Source organism: Miscanthus floridulus, chromosome 2, assembly GCF_019320115.1.
Source record: "Miscanthus floridulus cultivar M001 chromosome 2, ASM1932011v1, whole genome shotgun sequence".
Taxonomy (NCBI): Eukaryota; Viridiplantae; Streptophyta; class Magnoliopsida; order Poales; family Poaceae; genus Miscanthus; species Miscanthus floridulus.
The window spans coordinates 114,881,547-114,905,900 of NC_089581.1; the positions used below are offsets into that span (position 1 = coordinate 114,881,547).

Consider the following 24,354-nt stretch of genomic DNA (forward strand, 5'->3'; position numbering starts at 1 on the left):
GCAATTAGTTATTTTTAGTCTATATTTAATACTCCATGCATATGTCTAAACATCCCATGTGATAGAGAGTGAACTTAAGGGAGGAACTAAACAAGGCCTAAAACAGAGCTAAAACTATTAAAATGGTAGGGATTTACAGATCAGTGGTAATTATCGTCGTCCTGTACCGTTCTCTTTCACGGAAACGTGGCCATGGCTGACTGCTGCTCCTGCACTCATGTGGGAGGAAGGGCCTGGCCGGGGCTCGGCCAGCCGGCCGGCCGGACGGCGCGGCGCGCCAGGCTGTGGCGGCGTGGGGCCCCACGCACGGGGGGCTGCAACGGGGCCGGGCTGGCCGCGCGGCACAGCAGCCGTGGCTGTTTGTAGGAGCAATGCGCGAGCCTGCAGGGCGCGCGAAGGGGCGTGGGCTGGCGGAGCGATTGCGCGAGGCCACAGGCCTGCTTAAATAGGGCAGACGAGGGGAGGGTGTCGCGAGCTCGTCAATGGCGTCCGCTCGGTCTTTGACGTGCGCGAGGGGAACGGATCGAGCGAGTGCGCCTACGGCTGGCAGATGGTGGTCGGTGGATGCGGGCGCAGGCTTGCTCCGCGGGGCGCGGAGGATGCGGGAGGGGCGCGGATGGAGGCTTGGTCGCGCGGAGTGGCCGGCAATGGCGGAGGGCGCGGTGGCTGGAAGTTGGGGACGACCTAGACGGCGCCAGTTGCTGACAGGTGGGCCCCACATGTCGGTGGCGCTAACACGCGGGCTCCACTGGTCAGTGGCTGCGCGCAGGGGAGAGGTGGTGTGGGCTGTGGCTGCGTCGCTACTGGGCCGGCCCAAGAGGGCGAGCGCGTGTGGGCTCAGGGAGCAGGCCGACGGAGGACACTACAACATTGGTCGGGCCACGCGGGAAAACCCCAATGTACCGGCAGTCTCCCGCCGGGCGCTTGCCGAAAAATGCCAATGCCACCGCTGCCGCCGCCGCAGAAAGACTTCCCGGCGTTCCCCTTCGCTCCGTACCCAATCCAGTCGGAGTTCATGTCGTTCCTCTACGCCGCTCTCTCCTCTGGCCCCGGTGCCCTCACCCTCCTCGAGAGCCCTACCGGTCAGTCGCCGACCACTATATCCTCCCTCCTCCCTTCCGCCACCATACTCGCAACGTTAATGATCTACTGGTCTCTCACCCTTTTCGATGCCCACCGCAGGCACTGGCAAGACTCTTAGCATCATCTGCAGCGCACTGCAGTGGCTCCTCGACCACCGCAACGCTGCCACCATAGCACCGGCCCTCCCCAACGGCGCCGTTGGCCCCAGGGTGACGACGACAAGCCCGACTGGTTGTGGGATTTCACACCGCTGCCGCTGGTTAGAGAGAGCACGAAGAAGAAGGCGAATCCTCCCGCGTTGAGTAAACCGGTGGTTTCACGGAAACCAGACGGATTTGGGGAGGAAGACGACGACGATGACGAGCGGGAGTTCCTACTTGTCGGGTATCAATATTAGGGATACCCAAAGCAAGGAAGTTAGCGCCCACACTGACTTCCTTAGATGGAGCAAGATGTATTAAAAGGTCTCGCCTGACCCCTTGGGTTTGTGCTCCGTCTCGCCTGACCCCTTAGGTATGGGCTTCGTCTTGCCTGACCCTAAGGACGCGATTTCTGTCTCACCCAACCTCAAGGCCACGGGGGTCTCGCCTAAGGCTGTAGGGTCCATCTCACCTGACCCCAAGGCCACGGGCTCCATCTCTCCTAACCCCTTAGGTTTGGGCTCCGTCTCGCCTGATCCCTGGGGTGAGAGCTCCGTCTCGCCCGACCCTAAGGCCACAGGCTCCATCTGACCTGACCCCTTGGGTTCGTGATCTGTCTTGCCCGACACCTCGGGTGAGAGCTCCATCTCGCTCGACCTCAAGGCCGTGGGCTCCATCTCACCTGACCCCACGGGTTAATGCTCTGTCTTGCCCAACCTCAAGGCCGTGGGCTCCATCTCGCCCAACGGGGACCCATACCGTCGCCAACCACTTTAGGTCCAAACATATGGGCCTGCGTCAAAACTCTGATACCAGAGAAGAGACTGGCATGCCTCGATGTAACCCATGGCCATGATGGGCCATATCTGAGGGTTCACATCAAGAACAGTGTCGGGCGTGCTAGTGTTGTTCTGCCTAACCCTCATACAAACACTGATAGGTGCATCAGTTCACCATGACATGCCAGTGCTGTTCTGCCTAACCCCTACTGCAAACCAACTATCGGTAACATGAGCAGCAGCAAACTAGATGTAGGGACGTTCCGCTCGAACCAGTATAAACCCTTGTGTCCTCCGAGCACACCATCCAAGCCAGACGCGCAAATACAAATTTACTCGTCGGTGGTCCAAAAACAACGACAGTTGGCGTGCTAGGTATGGGTTTTTTGCGCGTCTCGATGTCCACATCAGGCCTCGGATGGCTAGTCACGGCGTCAGCTAGGTCATAGGTGTGCACGTGCGCTTTGGGAACCTAGACTTCATCGTCACGGTGGAGGGAGAGTTGGTGTAGGCTCCCATCGCCATCCAACCTCTCTGCTCCGCCGACCTCGACGCGATCGCCGAGGCGCTTGAGGAGCTGCAGCTACACGTGTCAGAGGCCCGTGCCCCTAGGAGCGACCAGCTACTCGGCTTCGATTGTGAGAGGTTAGAGCGCCAGCTCGGCGCCTTCCTGGGACCCCGATCGTCCTGAGAGGACCTAGGCCGCCTCACCTTCTTATTCGCCAACGTCATGACCCAGCTTGCTGGAGGAGAGCCGCTCTCCTCAGAATACCTTATTCGGAGCACCCCGACAGCGCTCTCGTTCGGTCTGCGGAACACCGTAGAGACCATTGGCCACCTTGTGGTGCAGCGCACGCCCCATCCCCTACAAATGATGAGTTCATGGGGATGACCGAATATGTCGTGGAATCTTTCAACGACCTCCTCGTAGGAGAATCGGAGTCGCCCTCCAAGTCTAACTCTAGCAAGGGCAGTCACCACCCCTCTCATGAATGTTTCATGGTAGGTACCCTCGAGGGATACGTCGAAAGCATCCACAAGGGAGAGGCTACCCCAACGAATGGCTTCGACGATGAGGTCGAGGGGGATGCAGGGGCCCCACCTCGCCTACGAGTAGAGCAGCTGAAGATCTAGCACCAAGAGCTCAAGGAAGCATGACTCTAGCTCGAGCAGGAATGCGCGGAGCTCGAGTGAGAGATCGAGCACCATGGAGATGGTGGGCGTGCGCGCGCTGTGGCCAGCAACATGAACCAGAGGATCATCGAGGATGATGAAGCCCTCCCGCACTTCACCTGGGCAAGCCAGAGCATCACTGCTATGGTGGCCGTGCTCCAAGGGCTTTCGGGGTCTGCGACACCCGAGGATCGTTGGGCCCATCATGAGATTCGCACACTACTCTAGCATGCGGTGGCACAATAGGTCGAGAGCTCGCTTTCTCGACAATGCGAGCTTAACTCCAGCCAGCGTGCGCCCTTAGAGCAACCTAATAGGGATGTGTTAGTCCACCAGGCACAGCAAGGCAGCAGGCCGTGCATCGCGGTCTTAGTGCATGAGTGTCTTGGCCTCCACCGTGACGCACACGACACCCTTAATGCCTATAGGCATACCCACGGTGATGTGAGGGAGGAGGCTAGCCATGGCTACCACTCTCATCGTGGTGAATGCTACGACAGCCTCGACTTGCCACCAGTCTTCCCACCATGGTACCACATCCTCAATGCCGTCTTCCCACCATAGTACTAACCACCGACCAACATCCTGAAATACTCTAGGAAAATGAACCCCGGACTATGGCTTGAGGATTATCGGCTTGCTTGCCAAGCTGGTGGAGTGGATAATGATGATTTCATTATCCACAACCTTCCATTGTTCCTGGCCAATTCGGTGCGAATGTGGCTAGAACACCTTCCGCCCAACAGAATCCAAAGTTGGGCGGACCTAAAAGAGATCTTCGTGGGAAACTTCCAGGGCACATACACGCGTCCTGGGAACCCATGGGATCTCAAAAACTACCAATAGAAGTCTGGGGAAACTCATCGTGGGTATATTCGATGCTTCTCTCGGTAGTGCAACGAGCTGCCCAATGTCACCGACGCTAACGTCAGTGGAGCTTTCTTGTTTGGGACCACCTGTGAGTCCCTGGTTCACAAGCTAGGACATAAGGGCCCATGAACCACCAAGGAGCTCCTTGACGTCGCCACCAGTCATGCCTCAGGTGAGGAGGCAGTCAGGGCAATTTTGGACCGCCTCAAAGGCAAGGCAAAGCAGGACAAGGACACCGACGAAGGCGCCTCCAACCGCCCCAACAAGAAGAAGAACAAGCAGTGGCATGAGGGCCCGCTCGTGGCCACTACTGACCACAATAGGGGTTAGAAGCCCACCGAGGGTACCCTAGACCACTTCGACAAGCTACTCGAAGGGCCATGCATGAACCATGCTTTCCCTATCAAGCACCTATACAAGGACTGCATCCTCATGAAGCGGTTCTTGTCTAGAGGCTCCAACAATGGGGAGCATAGGAAGGAGCCCAAGCCAGGCACAGACGACGCCAAGGGGAAGGATGGTGGATTTCTAGCGCTAGATGGCTGCCTCATGATCTTCGAAGGGTCAGCGGCCTACGACTCCAAGCGCTGCCAGAAGCTTGTGAGCCACAAGGTCTATACGGCCGAGCCGACCACGCCTACCTTCCTTCGATGGTTAGAGTCTGTCATAACCTTTGATCAGACCGACCACCCAAAAAGTGTCCCACAGCCGAGAAGATATCTGCTAGTGGTCGACCCGATCATCAGCACAAAGTGGCTCACTAAGGTGCTGATGGATGGAGCAGTGGCCTCAACATCATGTATGCTGAAACGCTCAACACCATGGGCATCGACCGAGCGCGCATCTAGCCAACCAGGGCGCCTTTCCATGGCATCATGCTAGGAAAGCAGGCCGTGCCACTTGGCTAGATCAATCTGCCCATCACCTTTAGGAATCCAACCAATTATAGGACGGAGACCCTTACCTTCAAGGTGGTCAGGTTCCACGAAACCTACCACACCATCCTAGGACATCCCATGCTATGCGAAGTTCATGGCCATCCCCAACTACACCTATATGAAGTTGAAGGTGCTAGGTCCATGTGGGGTCATCACCATCGACACCTCCTTCCAGCGTGCCTTCAAGTGCGAGGTCGAGTGCTGCGAACACGCCGCGGCAATTATCGCCTCCAAAGAGCTTGTGGCCATCAGGGAGGAAGTTGTTGAAGAACCGCCCAACCCCAAGCGGTCGATCGGGTCCTTTGAGCCTGTAGAGGGCGCCAAGGAGGTCCTCATAGACCCTAGCGGCTCCAAGGGCAAAGTGGTGCACATTGGCACCACGCTTTCCTCCAAATAGGAAAGCGCGCTCGTCAACTTCCTCTACGCCAATAGAGACATCTTTGCATAGAGACCCTCGGACATGCTAGGCATACTAAGAGAAGTCACCGAGCACGCCTTGAAGATTAGGCTAGGCTCCAAGCCAGTGAAGCAGCGCCTACGTTGCTTCGACGAGGAGAAACACAGGGCCATTAGCGAGAAGATTGTGAAGCTATTGGCGGCCGGGTTCATCAAGGAAGTTTACCACCCCAAATGGTTAGCCAATCCCGTTCTTGTATGAAAAAGAGTGGGAAATGGTGAATGTGTGTTGACTACACAGGTCTCAACAAAGCGTGTCCAAAGGGTCCGTTTCCTTTGCCACGCATAGACCAAGTAGTCGATTCAACCTCAAGGTGTGAAACCCTTTGCTTCCTTGACACATACTCTGGGTACCATCAAATCATGGTGAAAGAGTTCGATCAACTCACGACATCTTTCATCACCCCATTTGGATCATTCTACTATGTCACAATGCCATTTGGTCTGAAAAACACAGGGGCTATGTACTAACACTGCATGCTCAAGTGTTTTAGGGATCTCATTGGGTGGACCATTGAGGCCTACGTAGATGACATCATGGTCAAGTCCAAATGGGCTGACCAAGTTGTAGCCGACCTAGAGCAGACCTTCATGAAACTCCAAGCAAATGGCATTAAGCTCAACCCGGAGAAGTGCATTTTTGGGGTCCCAAGGGGTATGCTGCTGGGTTTTGTCATCTCCAAGTGTGGCATCGAAGCCAACCCGGAGAAGACCTTGGCCATCACAAGGATGGGCCCAATTCAGAACATAAAGGGGGTACAACGAGTTATAGGGTGCCTCGCAGTGCTTAGCCACTTTGTCTCATGCCTCGGCGAACAAGGTCTCCCCTTCTATCAGCTTCTGAAGAAGTCCGACCATTTTGAATGGACACCCGAGGCCCAGGAGGCACTTGACATGGTCAAGTAGCTCCTGATGAAGGCCCTGATCTTGGTCCCTCTGACTGATGGGGAACCACTTCTGCTCTACATCATGGCCACCACGCAAGTGGTCAGCGTCACCGTAGTGGTAGAGCAAAAAGAAGAGGAAGACGCCCTCAAAGTACAGTGTCCCGTGTACTTCATTAGCAAGGTCTTATCCAATTCTAAGACTTGCTACCCCCAAATCCAGAAACTCCTGTACACCATCCTTATCACCAAGAGGAAGTTGCGTCACTACTTCGAGTCACATCCAGTAACAGTTGTGACGTCCTTCCCTCTTGTGAGGTCATCCAAAACTGGGATGCCACAGGAAGAATCGCGAAGTGGGCACTTGAGATGATGTGTCAAGGCATTTCATATGCCCCTCAGACAGCCATCAAGTCCCAGGTGCTGGCTGATTTTGTTGTAGAATGGACGGAGGTTCAAATGCCTCCAGCAATCGTCGACCAAGAGTAATGGACGATGTACTTCGATGGATCACTGATGAAGAAAGGCATCGGTGCAGGGCTGGTCTTTGTTTCACCCCTTGAGGTACGCATGAGGTATATGGTTCACATCCATTTCCCCTCCAACAATGTGGCCAAGTATGAGGCGCTCATCAATGGCCTATGCATCGCCATCAAGTTGGGTATCCGACGGCTCGACGTCTAGGATGACTCCCAGCTCGTCATCGACTAAGTCATGAAGGAATCAAGCTACCACAACACCAAGATGGCTACACATAGCCAAGAAGTCTACCAGCTAGAGGACAAGTTCGACGGTCTCAAGCTCAATCACATCCTGAGGCATCTCAATGAGGCGACCGACGTGTTGGCAAAAATAGTGTCCGGATGAGAGCCGGTGCCAATGGGCATCTTCACCAATGATCAGTACAAGCCCTTGGTCTACTATGAGGAGCCAGAATAGATCGGTGACGTGCTACCTGCCCTAGGCTCGAGGGCTAACCAGCTGGTGGCTCCATCCGACCCCAAAGTCATGGAGCTTGAGGAGGATCCAGCGATAGAGCCTGACCCTCTGACCAACTGGAGGATGCCTTACCTCAACTACCTCCTCCGTGAGGTGCTACTGATGGACAAAATAGAGGCTCAATGGCTTGCACATCGTGCTAAGTCCTTTGTCCTTATTGAGGGTGAGCTCTATAGGTGAAGCCACACTAGGATCCTGCAGCGCTGCATCCCCATCGAACAAGGGAAGTAGTTGCTGTGTGATATCCATGGTGGGGTCTATGGGCACCATGCCGTGCCTAAGACCCTGGTTGGAAATGTATTTTGACAAGGCTTCTACTGGCCGACCATAGTAGCCAATGCTGAACAGATTGTGCGCACCTATGAAGGGTGTCAATACTACATGGCCATTCGTAGTCTGGGGGCTCGATCTGGTCGAACCTCTCAAGAGGGCGTCCGGGGGCTATACGCACTTGCTTGTCATCATAGACAAGTTTATAAAGTGGATAGAGGCTCGACCGATCTCCACGATCAAGTTCGAACAAGCCATGTTGTTCTTCCTTGACATCGTCCATCACTTTGGAGTCCCGAACTCCATTATCATGGACAATGACATGCAGTTCACCAGAAAGAAGTTCCTCCTATTCTGAGACAAATACCACATCTGCATCGATTGGGTCGCCGTGGTGCACCCCCGCACGAACGGGTAGGTCAAGCACGTGAATGGCATGGTCCTATAAGGCCTCAAACCTAGGATCTTCAACCAGTTGAACAAGTTTGGCAAGTGATGGGTCGTAGAGCTTCCCATGGTGCTCTAGAGCCTGAGGATGACCCCAACCGGGCCACCAGCTACACACCATTATTCATGGTCTATGGTTTTGAGGCTGTCCTCCTGACCGACCTCGACTATGGAGCGCCAAGGGTCTAGGCGTATGATGAACAAGGAGCCGAGGCATCCCTCGAGGATGCCATGGACCAGCTAGATGAAGCATGCAACATTGCCCTCATCCGCTCAGCCTAGTACCAGCAAGCATTCCACCGGTACCATAGCCGTCGAGTGTGGGGTCAGGCCTTCAACGTCGGGGACCTGGTACTCTGCCTCGTCCAGAGGAACAAGAACCACCACAAGCTCTCTCCGCCATGGGAGGGACCGTACGTCATCACAGAGGTGCTCCAACCAGGCACCTACAAGCTCAAGACCATCGGCAGTGAAGTCTTCGTCAATGCATAGAACATCAAACAGCTATATCGCTTTTACCCTTAATTTACACACGCTTTCTGTTATCAGTTTCGCTATCAACTCCTCGATCTTTAGTGACACCCGACCCCAACAACGGCAGGGGGTCGGGCCTCACTCAAGGGTTGATAAGAGCATATCTATCTGGTAGACATCCTCTATGCTCGACCCTTTCTCATGTTAAAACCTAGAAGCAGGGGCTGTGGAAACGAACGCAAAGTAAAACTGGTCGGACTGCAAGAAACCTATGCCCCAGCAGCTACAGCATTTTTGCTCACCAGCGTGATCAAAGTTTGTTCACCCGCACCCTAAGCTTTATAGCCTTAACAATGGAAAGGGTTGGAACGCATTAACCTCTTTATACAAAAAGGGGAGAAGGGCTAAAAATCTATTTGGCCATAACAAAATTTAAGAACTTGTCCACTTATTATGAGTTCGCCACCTAGCTTATCTGCCTAACTAATTTCTTGGGGGATGATCTCATCCTCTATCTCTGTAGGTAAGTCCTATGCCAGGGGGTCACCCAAGTTGATCGGATGGCTCGGGCTGCTACCGAGAGATGGGTAAGGAGCAGTAGAATGCCCCATGCGGGTTATGCTGACTCCGTCAGGAACGACGAACCCAGATTCCATTTGGACATATCTGGTAAGAGCTCCCCGAACCCATCACTTGAGCCATCGAGGTAAGTCCTATGCTAGTAGGTCACCCAGGTCGATCAGATGGCTCGGGCCACTGCTGAGAGATGGGTATGGAGCATAGGATGCCCCATGTGGGTTATGCCGACTCTATCACGAACGACGGACCCAAATTCCACTCAAACATATCCGGTAAGAGCTCCCTGAACCTGTCACTTGAACCATCAAGGTAACTTTACCAACCCCCACTTTACTTTTCCAGTGCATGAGCATTCATTCATCCATTCTCATACATCCAAGTATCGCATATGCAATTATTGCATCACAACGTTTCGTGTCATGACACGAAGTGACAGTCGTCTCCTTCAACATGAGCGACAACTGATCGGGTACGAAGGTCGACCCGCGAAGGGCTTGAGGCCGCCTCGCGTCAAACAGAGCTAGGGAGAAAACACAGATTAGCCCCAGCGGCCTTTGCCCAACCCGCTTAGAACCGGATAGGGTCATCTCAACCTTCTCGTTTGATCCTAACCTTGAGCCGTGCCCACAGAATCTCCATCAAGAGGAGGCCAGTGGGCCACCTGAGTCAGTCTCTAGAACCACTCAAGCATCTATCGGGAGGCGGGTTAAGGAGTAGTAGAATGCCACATGAGGGCTATACCGACCCCGTTATGAATGCCGGACCCAGATTCCACTCGAACATACCTGTTAGTGAGCTCACCAAGTGCGACACTTGAGCCATCAAGGCAAGTGACATTAGCTCAAGCCCTCCAGTTGCGGAAACCACGAATGGGGTGACGATCACAAAGACGAGCCGACCCTCGACCGGACCCCCACTGCGCGTAGGGGCTCAAGAAAAGTTGGACTCACAAGGAGACCAAATGCATGGTCGCAGAACGATGGCTCAGATCCTAGGGAGGGGGTACATACAAAAACTAAGAATAATGTTTCTAAAACAAGAGACACTTCTCCTACTAGTTTCTCTATTGTCTCCTCGATCTTTAGTAAAACCCAACCCCGACAACGGCAGGGGGTCGAGTCTCACTCGGGGGCGGATAAGGGCATATATATATACCCTTTCTAAAATAGTCGTCGTGCCCAACCCTTTCTCACATTAAAAACCTAGAGGCAAAGGATGTGGAAACGAACGCCGAGTAAAACTGGTCGGACTACAAGAAACCTAAGCCCCAGCGGCTATGGCACCCTTGCTTACTAGCGTGACCAGAGTTTTCTCGCCCACACCTCAAGCTCTACAGTCTTAACAAAAGGAAGGGTCAGAGCGCTTTAACCCCTTTTTACACATAAAAAGGGAGAAAGAACAAATCTGTTCAACTGAAACAAAAGAACAAACTTGTTCAACCAAAACAAAAGAACAGACTTGTTCAAACAAAACAAAAGGAATGGAACTTGTTCGCTTATTATAGATACACCACCTGACCTATCTGACTAAACTAACCCCTAGGGGGGATGATTTCATCTTGTATCTTGGCAGAAAGGTCATGTGCCAGGGGCCACCTCCTCCTCAATGACATCTAGCTTGGCGTTGGTATAGATGGGCACGAAGCCTTGGCTCATCATCGCTAGATCGATGTTCTCATAATGGGAACGGGTGATCATGAATGATCAATGAACGCCAAAGCGAAGCGCATCCCTCGCCATATCACGTGCCCAGTCCATAATCTGGGTGGCGTGAACCATGAAGGAGCTTGTCTCCTGCTCCATGGCCAGCTCAAGCTCATCATAGACCAGCGGGACCGCAACACACAGGCTATCATGTTTGTCGCTCTCCTTCTAGAAGGTGTCCTTCACCTCACTGAGCTCCTTCTCTAGGCTACGGCTCTTCACCACCTCTTCCCCAAGCTTATCATTGAGACCTACCCAAGTAATGTACCGACTGTGTTAGAAGGCTCACCATGGATTCTAGGGAGAAAGGACAACAAGAGAAACTAGAGACTTACCATTCACATCCGCCCAAAGTCTGCTCACCTCATCGTGCTGCTGGGTCACCTTGGCCTCTAGGCATCGGACCTCGTCTTGGCGCTGCCCAACCTCCACGGTGAGCCCAGCGGACACGTCCTTGGCTATAACCTTCAAGTCCCTCTCCCTTCGGAGCTCCTTCAAAAGGTGGCTGACCTGCTATAGAGCGTCGGCGCGCTCCTAGCGAGCTAGCTTAGTCCCTACGCGGAGCTCCTCTATGGCCTGTAGCAAATCATCCCGCTCCTTCCATAGCTATTCGGCCTCCATGGCGTCCATGCACGCCCTCTCAGCCAGGGCTGCGAGCTTCTCCTCGGCCTCGTGGGCATCATTGTGAGCGTCCTTCTCCCTGACTCAGAGGTCAGCCACCTCTCGAGTGGTAGGGGCAAGCTTAGCCACCTACTGATGGGCAACAGTGAGCTGTGCGGCTAGCCCCTCACTCTGCCGTGTCTCCTCAGCAAGGAGCTAGGACTTCTCTTGGCTGTAGGCCATAAGGACCTATGAAGAAGACAAGACTTAGAGGCACAGAAGGAGAACATAAGGGTTGGAAGCATGGTCATATCTTACCTGGCCGACCAGGGTGACAATGTTGTGCATCGAGCTCAGCATGGTGGTCAGGGCATGAACCGTGTCCCCAACCTCCATGTGGACGCTCCTCCATTCCCTCTCCTCTGCCACTTCATTGAGGGTAGCCACCTGAACCAGAGACCGGGACATCCCCATGCCGACCTCAAGCGGCACCGACCTCTCTAGAGGTGGTAGCTCCTCTAGAGTGGCTCCTCTAGTGATAGAGGGGATGGGTGATGCGAACATGGAGGCCTGCCCCATCGCCACATCCATGAAGGATGCCTCAGGTGCACCCCCTTTCGTCCGCCCCACTATAGACACGACCACCTGCATGGACGGTGGCTCCGGTCATACCTCCTCTACCTATGACGCCGAGGACACGATTGGCCATGCCACACTAGCCATGGGACATAGCCATCGAACGTGCCCTCCTCCGCCCGCTCTCCCATGGACATAGCCACCGACTACGCCTCCTCGGTCGATGTCGTGGCCGCCTCGACGCCACTCATGCTCACCACCAGCATGGCACCAGCTAGCTCCTGGCGCATTTGCTAGAGGAGAATCTTCTTTAGAGCATGCCGCAGGAGAGTCCCACACCCTCCGACGCTACAAGGGACATGGTGGTCAGATTGTGGCAAAAGTCCATTAAGACAAAAGGATGAAGGAACTCCTAACTCACCTTGACGCCATCATATGAGGAAGTTTTGGGGCCGGCTTGCCCAACCCCGGCTGCTCCTCATTGGCACGTTGCCCCTTTGAGCCCTCCCTTGGCTCGAAGGGCTCAGACGAATCAACACGGCCACCCCCGTCGACTCTAGAGGTGCCGCCGAGGGCTCGAACGGAGCAGGACGACCTATTTCCACAGGCTTTGGGGCCGCCATTGAAGGCTCGGACAAGGCGAGGCGACCTGGCTCTACTAGTTTCAAGGCCACCGTTGAAGGTTCAAACGTGGCAGGGCGGTTCATTTCTGCTGGCTCCGGGGGTGCGCCCTCCCCCTCCTGCCTTGCGACATGCCATGGGAAGGGCCCCGCTTGCGGCAAAGGTGGGTCCTCATCCCTGGTGGCCCGATCATCCCACGGGATATGCGACATGGAACCGTCATCTTCCTCTTCTTCTTCTTCCTCCTCTTCTTCTGATGAGCCTTGATGCTGCTTCCCTCGCTGCAGCTTTGCTCACTGCTTTGACCACCGTTTCTTCTCCTCGTTGCCCTTCTTCTTCTTCTTCCATTGTTCATCCATGGCATGGTTCACCGCCCTCACGGCTGCGTGCTTTGGCAGCGGCATGACGGAGTCCCAGAAGACTAACCCCATTGGTTGCTCAATGAAGCCCGTGTCTGGCCACATCATAGGATGCCCCAGGGTTGGGAACATGGCGTCGGCCTCCCCCGTGGCCTCCTTGATGCGCTGCGCAACCTCAGTGTCATGGAGCAGCCCCTGGGCGAGCATCGTCCCAACGAGCGGCGCGTCGGGCATCATCCCGTATAGCGGGAGGACGCGTGCCATCAAGGGCGCCACCCTCCTCGTGTGATACCCAACGATGACGCTAGCCTCACAGAGGCTGTGGGTCTTTAGGAACAAAATGGCCTCAAGGAGATCGCACATCCTCTTCTTCTCCTTGATAGGTGCCCCCCACAACCATGATGGTAGAACCTCCTCGATCAGACGCCTAGAGAAGACAGGAAAGGGTGCGGCAAGGTCGTCCTTCAGGTAGAACCAATGTGAGTGCCACCCCTTGTTGGATCTAGAAAGCTGGCAGGGCATGTACTTGGCCACCCGCTGCCCCTGGAGGTGGATGCCTATGCATCCCATCAACACCGGGGTCTCCCAACCTCTCTCCTTCTTCTTCATCAAGGAGATGGAGAAGAAATATCTCTAGAGCTCAAAGTGGGGCTCGATCCCCAGGTACCCCTCACACATCATGATGAAGGCCACAATCTGCTGAATCCCATTGGGGTTCAAGTGCTGCAGCTTGATCTGATAATGGTGCAATAGACCCCAGAAGAACGGGTGAGGTGGAACCATGAGTCCGCGCTCGTGGAAGAGCGTGAAGGAGACGACGTAGCTATCGGGCGGCGCCAACACCTCCTTGTGGCCAGGCACAAGCCACTCTATCATATTGGTCCTCCCACGGAGAATACCATGCTTGATTAGGCCCTCCATGCACGCATAGGTAACGTTGGAGTGATGCCACGAATCCATGGAGGATGGAGGTGGCTACGGAGAAGCAAAGGTGGCGGTGAACTAGAAAACACGACAGATCCAAACGGTGATGGTGGAGAAATAGAGAAGGTAAGGCTACGGTTTTGGTGTGCAAAAACATGAAGGGGGAGGCCGCTATTTATAAGGCGAAGCAGGGCAAGAAGGCAAACCATCCACCTAGATTCACACGCCCACTGTGCCATGTCACGTCACCTCCCTCCTAAGATCATGCGCACACAATCTCTGTCCGTGCCCTCAAAGGACATGCTGGATGACGGTTCGCCCGATCAATGGGCCAATAATCATCGTAGGTAAGGAGGGATACAGAGCTAAAAATGCTCCTACGACCCATTTTAAGGTCCAGGAGTTCGAAGGCTGGCCCTTTGATGGGTTCACAACTGCTCCGAGGCACCCTTAGAGTGAGGGGTGGAAAGGGATGGGCCCATTAATGGCTAGTACCTAGGCACATGAGCATCACGAGTGTCCTAGCCCACGTTCGAGTCTTGGTCGGTTCCTAGTCCATGGTTTTTCCTTGAAGAAAGGCGATGAGCCCTTGGGACTGGTCAAACGGACCCGTGAACTATATGGATTGGCCACTAAGAATCTAGAGTTAGTCACCAGCTGACCCATGCCGGACCCCCATGAACGGGAAGCCAGGGCCCCACTCAGACTATCCCATTAATAGCTCACCAAGCACCATGTTTCGTCCATTGAGGAAAAAAGTGGTATGGCTCAGCCCCTCCGTTTTATCGAAAAAAACGCTTGAGGAACGATGATCACAAAGATGAGCTGACCCTCGACCGAACCCTTGCTGCGCGCGGGGGCTCAAGGAAAGTTGGACTCGCAAGAAGACCAAATGCACGATCGCAGTACGACGACGGACCGATCGGATCCTAGGGGACCGAAATCAAGGAAAAATCTTTCCGACCTCCTGAATCTTATGGTTGCATGCCCCCAAGGAGACCGACCGCAACAAGAGGGAACTGTTGTCCTACCAGGACATGCCATGGGCTACAAAAAGAAGGACAAGGCCCTCAGAGTCCTCCTATCCGAAAAGCCTCCAAAGGAGTATTCTACTCCACCGCCGGCTCAGGGGCTACTGTCGGGTATCGTTATTACGTGGCCATTCGCAGTCTGGGGGCTCGATCTGGTCTCGTTATTACGTGGCCATTCGTAGTCTGGGGGTATCATTATTACTATCGATACCCCTTGGGTTTGTGCTCTAGGGGTATTGTTATTCTACACCTCGTGTATTAAAAGGTCTCGCTCAACCCCTTGGGTTTGTGCTCTGTCTCGCCTGACCCCTTGGGTATGGGCTCCGTCTCGCCCGACCCCAAGGATGCGGTTTTTGTCTCACCCGACCTCGAGGCCGTGGGGGCCTCGCCTAAGGCCGCAGGGTCCATCTCGCCCGACCTCAAGGCCGCGGGCTCTGTCTCGCCTGACCCCTTGGGTTCATGTTCCGTCTCGCCCGAGCCCTTAGGTGAGAGCTCCGTCTTGCCCGACCCCAAGGCCGCGGGCTCTGTCTCGCCCGACCCCTTGGGTTCGCGCTACGTCTCGCCCGATCCCTTCGGTGAGAGCTCCGTCTTGTCTGACCCCAAGGCCATGGGCTCCATCTCACCTAACCCCTTGGGTTCGTACTTCGTCTCACCCGACCCCAAGGCCGTGGGCTCCGTCTCGCCCAACGGGGACCCATACCGCCGCCAACCACTCCAGATCCAAGTGTATGGGCCTGGGTGAAAACTTTGACACCAGGGAAGAGACCGACATGCCTCGATGTAACCCGTGGCCATGACGGGCCATACTTGAGGGTTCACATCAAGAACAGCGTCGGGCGTGCCGGTGCTATTCTGCCTAACCCTCGTACGAACACTGACAGGCGTGTCAGTTCACCACGACGTCCACCAGGATGAAAGGAACGCCATGACCGGCAGATGATGCCTACGCATGGCGCCAGTGACGAACAAGGCCACAACGTGGAGCCGTCCCTGTTGACATCTACAGGATCTGCGGGACCCGCATAAAGAAGAAGAAAGACCCGAAGATCCTGGAAGCCTCCTTCTCTCTCTCGTTCTTCTCCTTTTCCTCCGTTGTAATCCGTGCTTTCCCTTCGCCTATAAAAGGGGAAGCAGGGCACCCCATGAAGGGGGATCCAGATCCGCATGAGACCGAACCATGAGATAAAAGCACAAGAGCACGACACGAGCATACAGCTGAGCAGCGATCAAGCTCTCAGCACCCATTCACTCCTTTTACCAGAGACTTGGGATCCTTTCCCTCTCTCGCCTATTTGTAGCCCCTACTACAAACCAAGTGTCGGTAACACGAGCAGCAGCAAACTGGACGTAGGAACGTTCTGCCTGAACTAGTATAAACCCTTGTGTCCTCTGAGCACACCATCCGAGCCAGACGCGCAAATACGAATTTACTCGCCGGTGGTCCGAAAACACTAACACTACTCCAGGAGTATGAGAGCAATAGCGAAGACGTCGTGAGACGGGGTGTAGGAAAATGAGCACATTGCGGTGGTAGCAGTAGTAGCGAGGGCGAGGAGCTTGATGACGAAGAGGACAAGGAGGAGGTGACGCCCAAGGTTTACTTCACAAGCCGCATGCACTCGCAGCTCTCTCAGTTCGTTGGGGAGTTCAAGAGGACGGAGTTCACGGGGTGGATCAGGACGGTGTGCTTGGGGTCCAGGAAGAACTTATGTATCAACAAGGGTAAGGAGATCTATTAAAAAATGCTGTATTTTCTTTTAGGAGGTGCCACTGCATCTAAGACAAGTTAACGGGTGATGCAATTGCCTACAGATGTTCTGAAGATGGGCAGTGCAAACCGGATTAATGAGAGGTGCTTGGAACTACAGAAGAATACTATTACCTTTTTGAAGTACTTTCCTAACAGTTGTTACATACTATCCTTTCACTTGTTTGGCCAAATGTAACTATTGTTTACATGGGTGCCCATGCTACTAACAATGATTACCAGTGCTTCTTGACCTTTGTTTATTCAGGAATCTCTGTAATTGGGAAGTTACTTATCTTCTTTGTTTTGCTTAGCATTTAAATGGACCAAATCATTTAGACATAACTCCCTTTTAAAAACCTGACCGCTGCTATTGCTTTATTGCCGTATTTATGTTTTCTTAGCATTTCAGGACTAACATCCTGCTACAATTTTCAACCTGGTTGATTACTGCTAAAGTGCTAATTTGTTATTATGGCCGTGAATATGCAGCTTGAGGATGATAAACGAAAGGTGCGCCCAGCAAAGTGATCTTGTGGCTGCCCGATGTTAAGAAGTAGAAGTCTACAGAAAGAGTTCAGGAGCGACGTGTCAAACCAAGGTGCATTAGACATCGAGGATTTGGCACGAATAGGGAAGAAGATTGGAACTTGTCCCTACTATGGTTCCCTCCATTCCAAATTATAAGATGTTTTGGCTTTTCTAGATGCATTACTTTAACTATATCTAAGTGCATAGCAAAAACTATATATCTAGAAAAAGCCAAAACATCATATAATTTGAAATAGAGGGAGTAGTATTTTTCCCTGTATCATAGATCATTGTATTTGTTTGCAACTGTATTGCTTTGCGTTTTATTCAATGAACATAAACATCTATATATAATATATTCCACACCTTTTTTTTGTAGAACATAAATGGCATATAGCTCTATAGTTTGTGTGCCTGATGCTCAATCAGTACCGTTGTCAAAGCACAAAAAGGTAATTTAGGAATTTAGGCATAAAGGGGCCTAAACAAAGAGGGTCTTTGAGTGGTGGGGTTAGCTTAGCTTGCCAATGTGGTTGTATGGCACATGATAAGATTCTATATATGGTTTCATCTGGTTCAGGTTTAGAATTTTCATTTTGAAAGCAACATTCAGTCAGTACATGACTTGAACATGCTTTCTAAATTGACATATTGGCTGTTTCCTTGGGCTAAAACTGGGATTCTAGAATTTCTTCTGTCATGTGCTGCTTACAAGTATGAAATTGTGTTGTTCACGTTCAGGAAACAAACTTAATCATCCTTTTCTCATTTTCCTGACCGCGTTTCCTGATATTCATTTTCCTTTTGGATTGTAGTTGAAGGCAGTCCTTTCCCACCTGGATGAATACCTTTAACAGATTTCACAATGTTTTGGGAGCTGCGAATTGACGATACATCCCGACCTTGACAGTTTTAACAATGTCTTTCATACGTGTTTTGATCAATAATCAAGATGGTGCCAGCACTATGTCTTCTATGACCATAAACCAATTCTTGTTTTTCCCTTGACATTGATAATATAAACATAGTAAAACTTTGTCAGTTTGTGAAAGAAAGCAATATAATCCACAAGGTGAATTTCTTTCAAAATGTACCCATTTGGTTGTCCAATGCCCATGTGATCTGACTGTTGCTTTTTCAGGTTAGTGGATATGCAAACAAGTCAACTAGCATCCAAAATCAGTTTGATATCCAGCCCCATGATGATGGAAGCAGTATAGCATGCTTTCAGGCATTGGTTGACTTTCTACGCTCCCTTCTGAACAGCAATGACGATGGAAGAATCATAGTTGCAAAGCAAAAACTAGGTGGACAACCTTATGAAGCATATCTTAAATTTGTGATGCTTTGTGCAGAAAATATATTTTCTGAGGTACTAAATTATTCCTTTTTGAGTGGCTAAAAGTATGTATTGTAGCTACTTATGAATTTTGTTCCTTATATCTGTTATAGGTTACACGGGATGCTTATGCTGTTATCCTGGCTGGTGTAACCCTACAGCCTATTGAAGAAACTAGGCTGCGCTTGTGTCCAAGCTTACCACCAACTGATATAAAATTCTTCACTTGCAACCATATTGTTCCTCCTGAGAGTATTCTTCCAATAGCAGTTACACGTGGACCCTCAGGCATGACATTTGATTTCAGCTACAATTCAAGGAGCTCTCCTTCCATGGTTTGCACTTTATACTTCATATCTAACATCCCCGACCCATTCACTTCTGCTACTCAAGCATAGATTGTGAAATTATGAATTATTTGTATTTATTTTCTGCCATCTTTCCAATAAGTATTAATTGAAATATTTTTTTGACAGTATTTATAACATGTACCATCCCTTAGTCAACTTGCCTATTGGAAACCTAGGGTACTATAAACTTGCTGCAAAATGTATTTACAAGTCTCTTCTATATTCCTGTGTTTCTTTTTGCTTCATTACCATGTGATGTTACTATGTTAGACATTCCTTGAACGCACGTACATAAGTCCTTGTTTATCCTTTTATTTGTTTTTTTTGTGGAAATACAATTACTACATGGGTGTATGATTTCATCCATCTAGGCTTCTCCTTAACAATGAATTCTTTCTTCTGCGATTGTTTGAGCCCATTTTGATCTGCAGCTTCTTTTGTTGCTTTATACTTTATTGTTGTTGTGCAATATTTTTTACTTGAATGACAAAATGATATAATCTACGAAGGACGGGTATATCATCTACAGCTTCTCTTATAGATTGAAATCTACGAAGGACGGGCCTGGTGCAAGCGGTAGAGTCTTACTGCCTGTGGGGGTATTAACCCCTATACCCTTACGGCTAGGCTTGGGCCGGCCCGGACCAGGGGGTCTGGCCCACTAGAAGACAACGTGTGGCCCGACCAATCTGCTCGGAGTCCCGCGCAAGGAATCAAGGCAGACTTGGAGATCAAGCAAGATCCTGGTCGGTTAGAATAGGAATCCTTATCCGGTCATCTATGGCAATTGTATCTGGTTAGGATTAGTTTCCAGATCTGTAACCCTGTCCCCCAGACTATATAAGGCGGGCAGGGGACCCCTCTAAAAAACATCTCTCATTGACATACAGCAATACAATCAGATGCAGGACGTAGGTATTACGTCTTCACGGCGGCCGAACCTGGATAAAACCTCGTGTCTGTCTTACGTCACCATCTTGTTTGTAGCTTGCGCATCTGTCTGCCGATAATCTACTACCTTGGGCATACCCCTAGGTAGACTGCCGACCATATTTCGTCGACAGTGGCGCGCCAGGTAGGGGGTGTGCGTATTGCTCTCCAGACGAACAAGATGGTCATCATCCCCGGTTCCATGGCTACGCCGAACGGCCTCACATTCACCATCGGCCAGATCACCTGGACCACTGGCTTCGACGACATCATCGCCATGACCACGGAGGAGGCGCGAATTCAATCTGCGTCGACCACTGCTTCACTTACATCGGCTACGACTCCAACCATGGTGGATCTAGCTCCGGCCACACCAGCATCGTCTTCAGCCACGCCGACAACCCGTCATCCACTTCCTCGCTACAAAGGGAGACAGATCGACAACACCGACCTGCTCGACTCCATCGATCGGGTCGGCACCAAACTTGTTGAAACCCTAGCTCTGGTAAGTTCGATTCAAAGTCAACCTAATGAGCAGGTAACCACTACCCACAATAGATCTACCAGACCAGCTCAGGCCAGTCGTCCTGCATGACTCGGTACGGATCTTGTGGTCACATCTACTCCTGAAGGGCGCTCCGTTCGTCGCTGACCAGCCCCCGTGATAGGTCTCCGTCTCTCCGAGTGCGAAGCCACGATGGAGAACTACCAGGCTTAGCCCTACGGCCTGCGCAACTTCGTCAACATGGTCCGGATTCAGGAGTATCAAGAAGGATCGGTCCACACAGTTCAAGAGGGCGGCTCAAGCTCCCCGTCCGGCATCGCATCTAATGGCTCCGTCCACACTGAGCTCCAGCACCATGACAATGAAGGCGTTGAATACGATCTGGATATCCTAGACCACGCCCCGGGTTTCCCACGATTCCCATCCTTCCCACCTAGGCGAGGAGACTTGATCAATGTTGTTAGTAACAATGAACCATCGGCAGTTGGCGAAACAGAACAAGAAAGGCTAGCACGCGAGGCACGCAATATTGACCAGTTTAATCGCCGACAAGCCGAAGCTAAGGCAGAAGAGGAGGCATGACGCATAAGGGTCCAGCCACATGGCCTTAATAATGCCTTTGATAGGGTGGGGGACAAGCAGGTCTTTAGGACTCCAAGCGCCAACGTAGCTGTTGCTATGGCGACAATGCAACGACTACCCAATACCTCAGAAATCCAGGTAGTTCGCGATGATATACAAGCTTACCTGACGGCTGCTATGGCCCAGACCGCAGAGATTGTAAATCAAGCTCGGGCTCCATCCGTCTCAGTCGAATCAAGCCACAGCCGCCAGTACTCAAGTCACTTATAGCCACCCAACCAACGTGGCTCGCGCAACAACAACCCATCAGACAACCGTCAAGGTGAAAACGGTGGTCATGATGGTGGTCGGGACGACAACCGCCGTGACTTCCGGGACGACAACCGCCGAGACAACCGCGACAATCGCCGTGATAACCGCGGTCGCAGGGTTAACCAGGGTGGCAATCAGGATCGCCGTGATGGCAATAACGGTCTCCTCCATTCCCTCAGAGAATGCGATCTGCGCGATCGCATTAACCAAAGAGCCAACGATCGTGCATCCCACGAAAGCTATCGCCGTATGGAATATGATACTACCCACGGCCCTCTAGGTTTGAAGCAGTTTACTCCACACCTTCGCCAAGTCATATGGCCCAAGAACTTCAAGCTTGAAAAACTTCAGAAGTACGACGGCAAGGAGAACCCCGAATTATGGGTCATGCTCTATGAAACCGCGTGTAGATCAGCCATGGCTGACGAGCACATCATGTCTAATTACTTCCCAGTCGCCATCGGCCATGCAGGCCACCAATGGCTGGTCAGCTTGCCGGTGAACTACTTTGATTCTTGGCAAGAGCTCAAGCAAGCATTCATCGACAACTTCATTGCTACTTGCGAGCAACTCGGCAACAAATATGATCTGCAGCGGATTCGAGATCGCAAAGATGAGCCACTACGCGAGTACGTCCGACGCTTCTTGGAGATGCGCATCAAGGTCCCATCAATCTCCGATAATGAGGCAATCAAGGCTTTCATCACTAGTCTCCGCTTCCACGATGCCCTAAGGGACAAGCTCCTCCACAAGAGACCTGAATCAGTCATAGCGCTCCTAGCCACTGCTAAAAAATATGCGGATGCGGATGATGCTTAAAAGATAATCATCGAAGAAGCAGCAAGGGTTCCACGCTCTGACCACCCCCACACTGCGACAACTACCGCAGCAACCATGGTCGGAACAACAATTTTGATCGCCGTAACCAGCGCAACGATTCCCGCGACCACCACGATCAGCGCAATCAGCGGCGTAATCGCCGTGACGATTACAGGGGCAAGCGTGCTCGGGAAGACGACGGCGAGGTCAACACCGTTAAAAAAGGTGGCAGACGTCGCAACTACGAAGAAGACTATGCCAAAGCATTGAAAGGACCCTGCCACCTCCATCCCAAGTCAAACCATACCATGAAGAATTGCCGTGTTCTCAAATCTATCTACACGCGCCAACAGGCTCCGGATACATCCGACAAGCCTAATGACACAGGGGAGCAGCGTAACGAGGACAATGACGATGAAGACACAGATCCCCATCACAAGTACGTCAAGCCAACCGATCGCATCCACACCATCATTGGGGGCAAAGTGTCCATCGAGACCAAACGAGAACGCAAGTTGCTCGCTCGTGCTTGCTTGAACATGGCCAACGCCGCAACCTCATCGCCGATCTGCAGCTCCCTCCTTGGTCTCACTATGAGATCTCCTTCAACAGAAAGGACCAATGGGCTACAATACCTGAGCCAGGGCGTTTTCCTCTAGTTCTCGATCCTTGTATCAACAAGGTTCAGTTTGACATAGTACTAATTGACAGCGGCAGTTCCATCGATATACTATTCAAGAACAGTTTGCTAGTCCTAAAGATAGCCCAGGCTGATCTCAAGCCATACGAGGCATAGTTCTGGGGTGTTCTCCCTAGACAGAGCTCCACATCTCTCGGGTAGATCACGCTACCTATGCAATTTGGTACCTCAGACCACTTCCGCACCGACTACGTCAACTTCGTGGTTGCTGACTTCGAAGGCACCTACCATGCTATCCTTGGCAGATCAGCGCTCACCAAGTTCATGGCCATACCTCACTACAGGTATTTGGTGCTCAAGATGCCTACTGAGAAGGGGGCTCTAACTCTCAGGGGCAACGTATACGCAGCTTACACCTGTGAGGATGATAGCTTCAAAATAGCAGAGGCTCACGACCTCTCTATTCGCATGGCCGAGACCACGCTCGACGCCAAGAAGACCCCAGCCGACTGCCTAGAGATCCCAGAGCTCGAGGCCCCACGCAAGAACATCAAGTCCAAAGAGCACAAAGCGATCCAGCTGGTCGATGGTGATCCTAGCAAAACGGCCCTTATCGGGGCCAACCTAGATCCTAAATAGGAAGACACGCTCGTTAGGTTCTTGAGGAGCAACGTGAGTGTGTTCGCATGGAAACCCACTGACATGCCTGGTGTACCTCGGAACTTGATCGAGCACTCCTTAAATGTCGATGGCAAGGCCAAACCTATCAAGCAGAAGCTACGACGGTTCGCTCGCGACAAAAAGGAGGCTATTAGGGTAGATGTTACATGACTTTTGGCAGCCAGATTTATCAAAGAAGTCTATCATCCGAAGTGGTTAGCCAACCCGGTTCTTGTATGCAAAAAGAATAATGAATGGAGAATGTGCGTTGATTACATTGATCTCAACAAACACTGCCCTAAAGACCCCTTCGGCTTACCTTGCATAGACGAGGTCGTAGATTCAACTGCCGGTTGCGAGTTGCTTTCCTTTCTCGATTGCTACTCGGGTTATCACCAGATCGCTCTCAAAAAGGATGACCAGATCAAGACATCCTTCATCACGCCCTTTGGCGCCTACTGCTACACGACCATGTCGTTCAGGCTCAAGAACGCTGGGGCTACCTACCAACGCGCCATACAGGCCTGCCTCAAAGACAAGATAAAAGATGACCTCGTCGAGGCTTATGTTGACGATATAGTTGTTAAAACCAAGGAAGCATACACCCTTGTTGACAACCTCGAATGTACCTTTGCAGCTCTTAATACATTCCAATGGAAATTAAACCCAAAGAAGTGTATCTTTGGTGTTCCATCTGGTATATTGCTCGGCAATGTCGTCAGTCATGATGTCATCCACCCTAAGCCAGAGAAGGTAAAAGCTGTCTTGGATATGAAGCCACCCAAAAAGGTGAAGGATGTTCATAAGCTTACCGGATGCATGGCTGCCCTCAGTCGTTTTATATCAAGATTAGGCGAAAAAGGACTACCGTTTTTCAAGCTACTCAAAGGAACCAAGAAGTTTGAGTGGTCGAAGGAAGTAGACGCTGCCTTTACACAGCTGAAGCAATTCCTTATATCACCTTTGGTCCTCACTGCTCCTAGAGAAGACAAAACCCTCCTGCTTTACATTGCGGCAACTAATCGGGTGGTCT

At 51.9% G+C, this 24,354-nt stretch overlaps 1 pseudogene; it reads left to right on the forward strand.

The window, feature by feature from the left end:
• Positions 1-934: 934 nt before the first annotated feature.
• On the forward strand, positions 935-18,921 carry LOC136536900 (uncharacterized; annotated as a pseudogene).
• Positions 18,922-24,354: the final 5,433 nt, after the last annotated feature.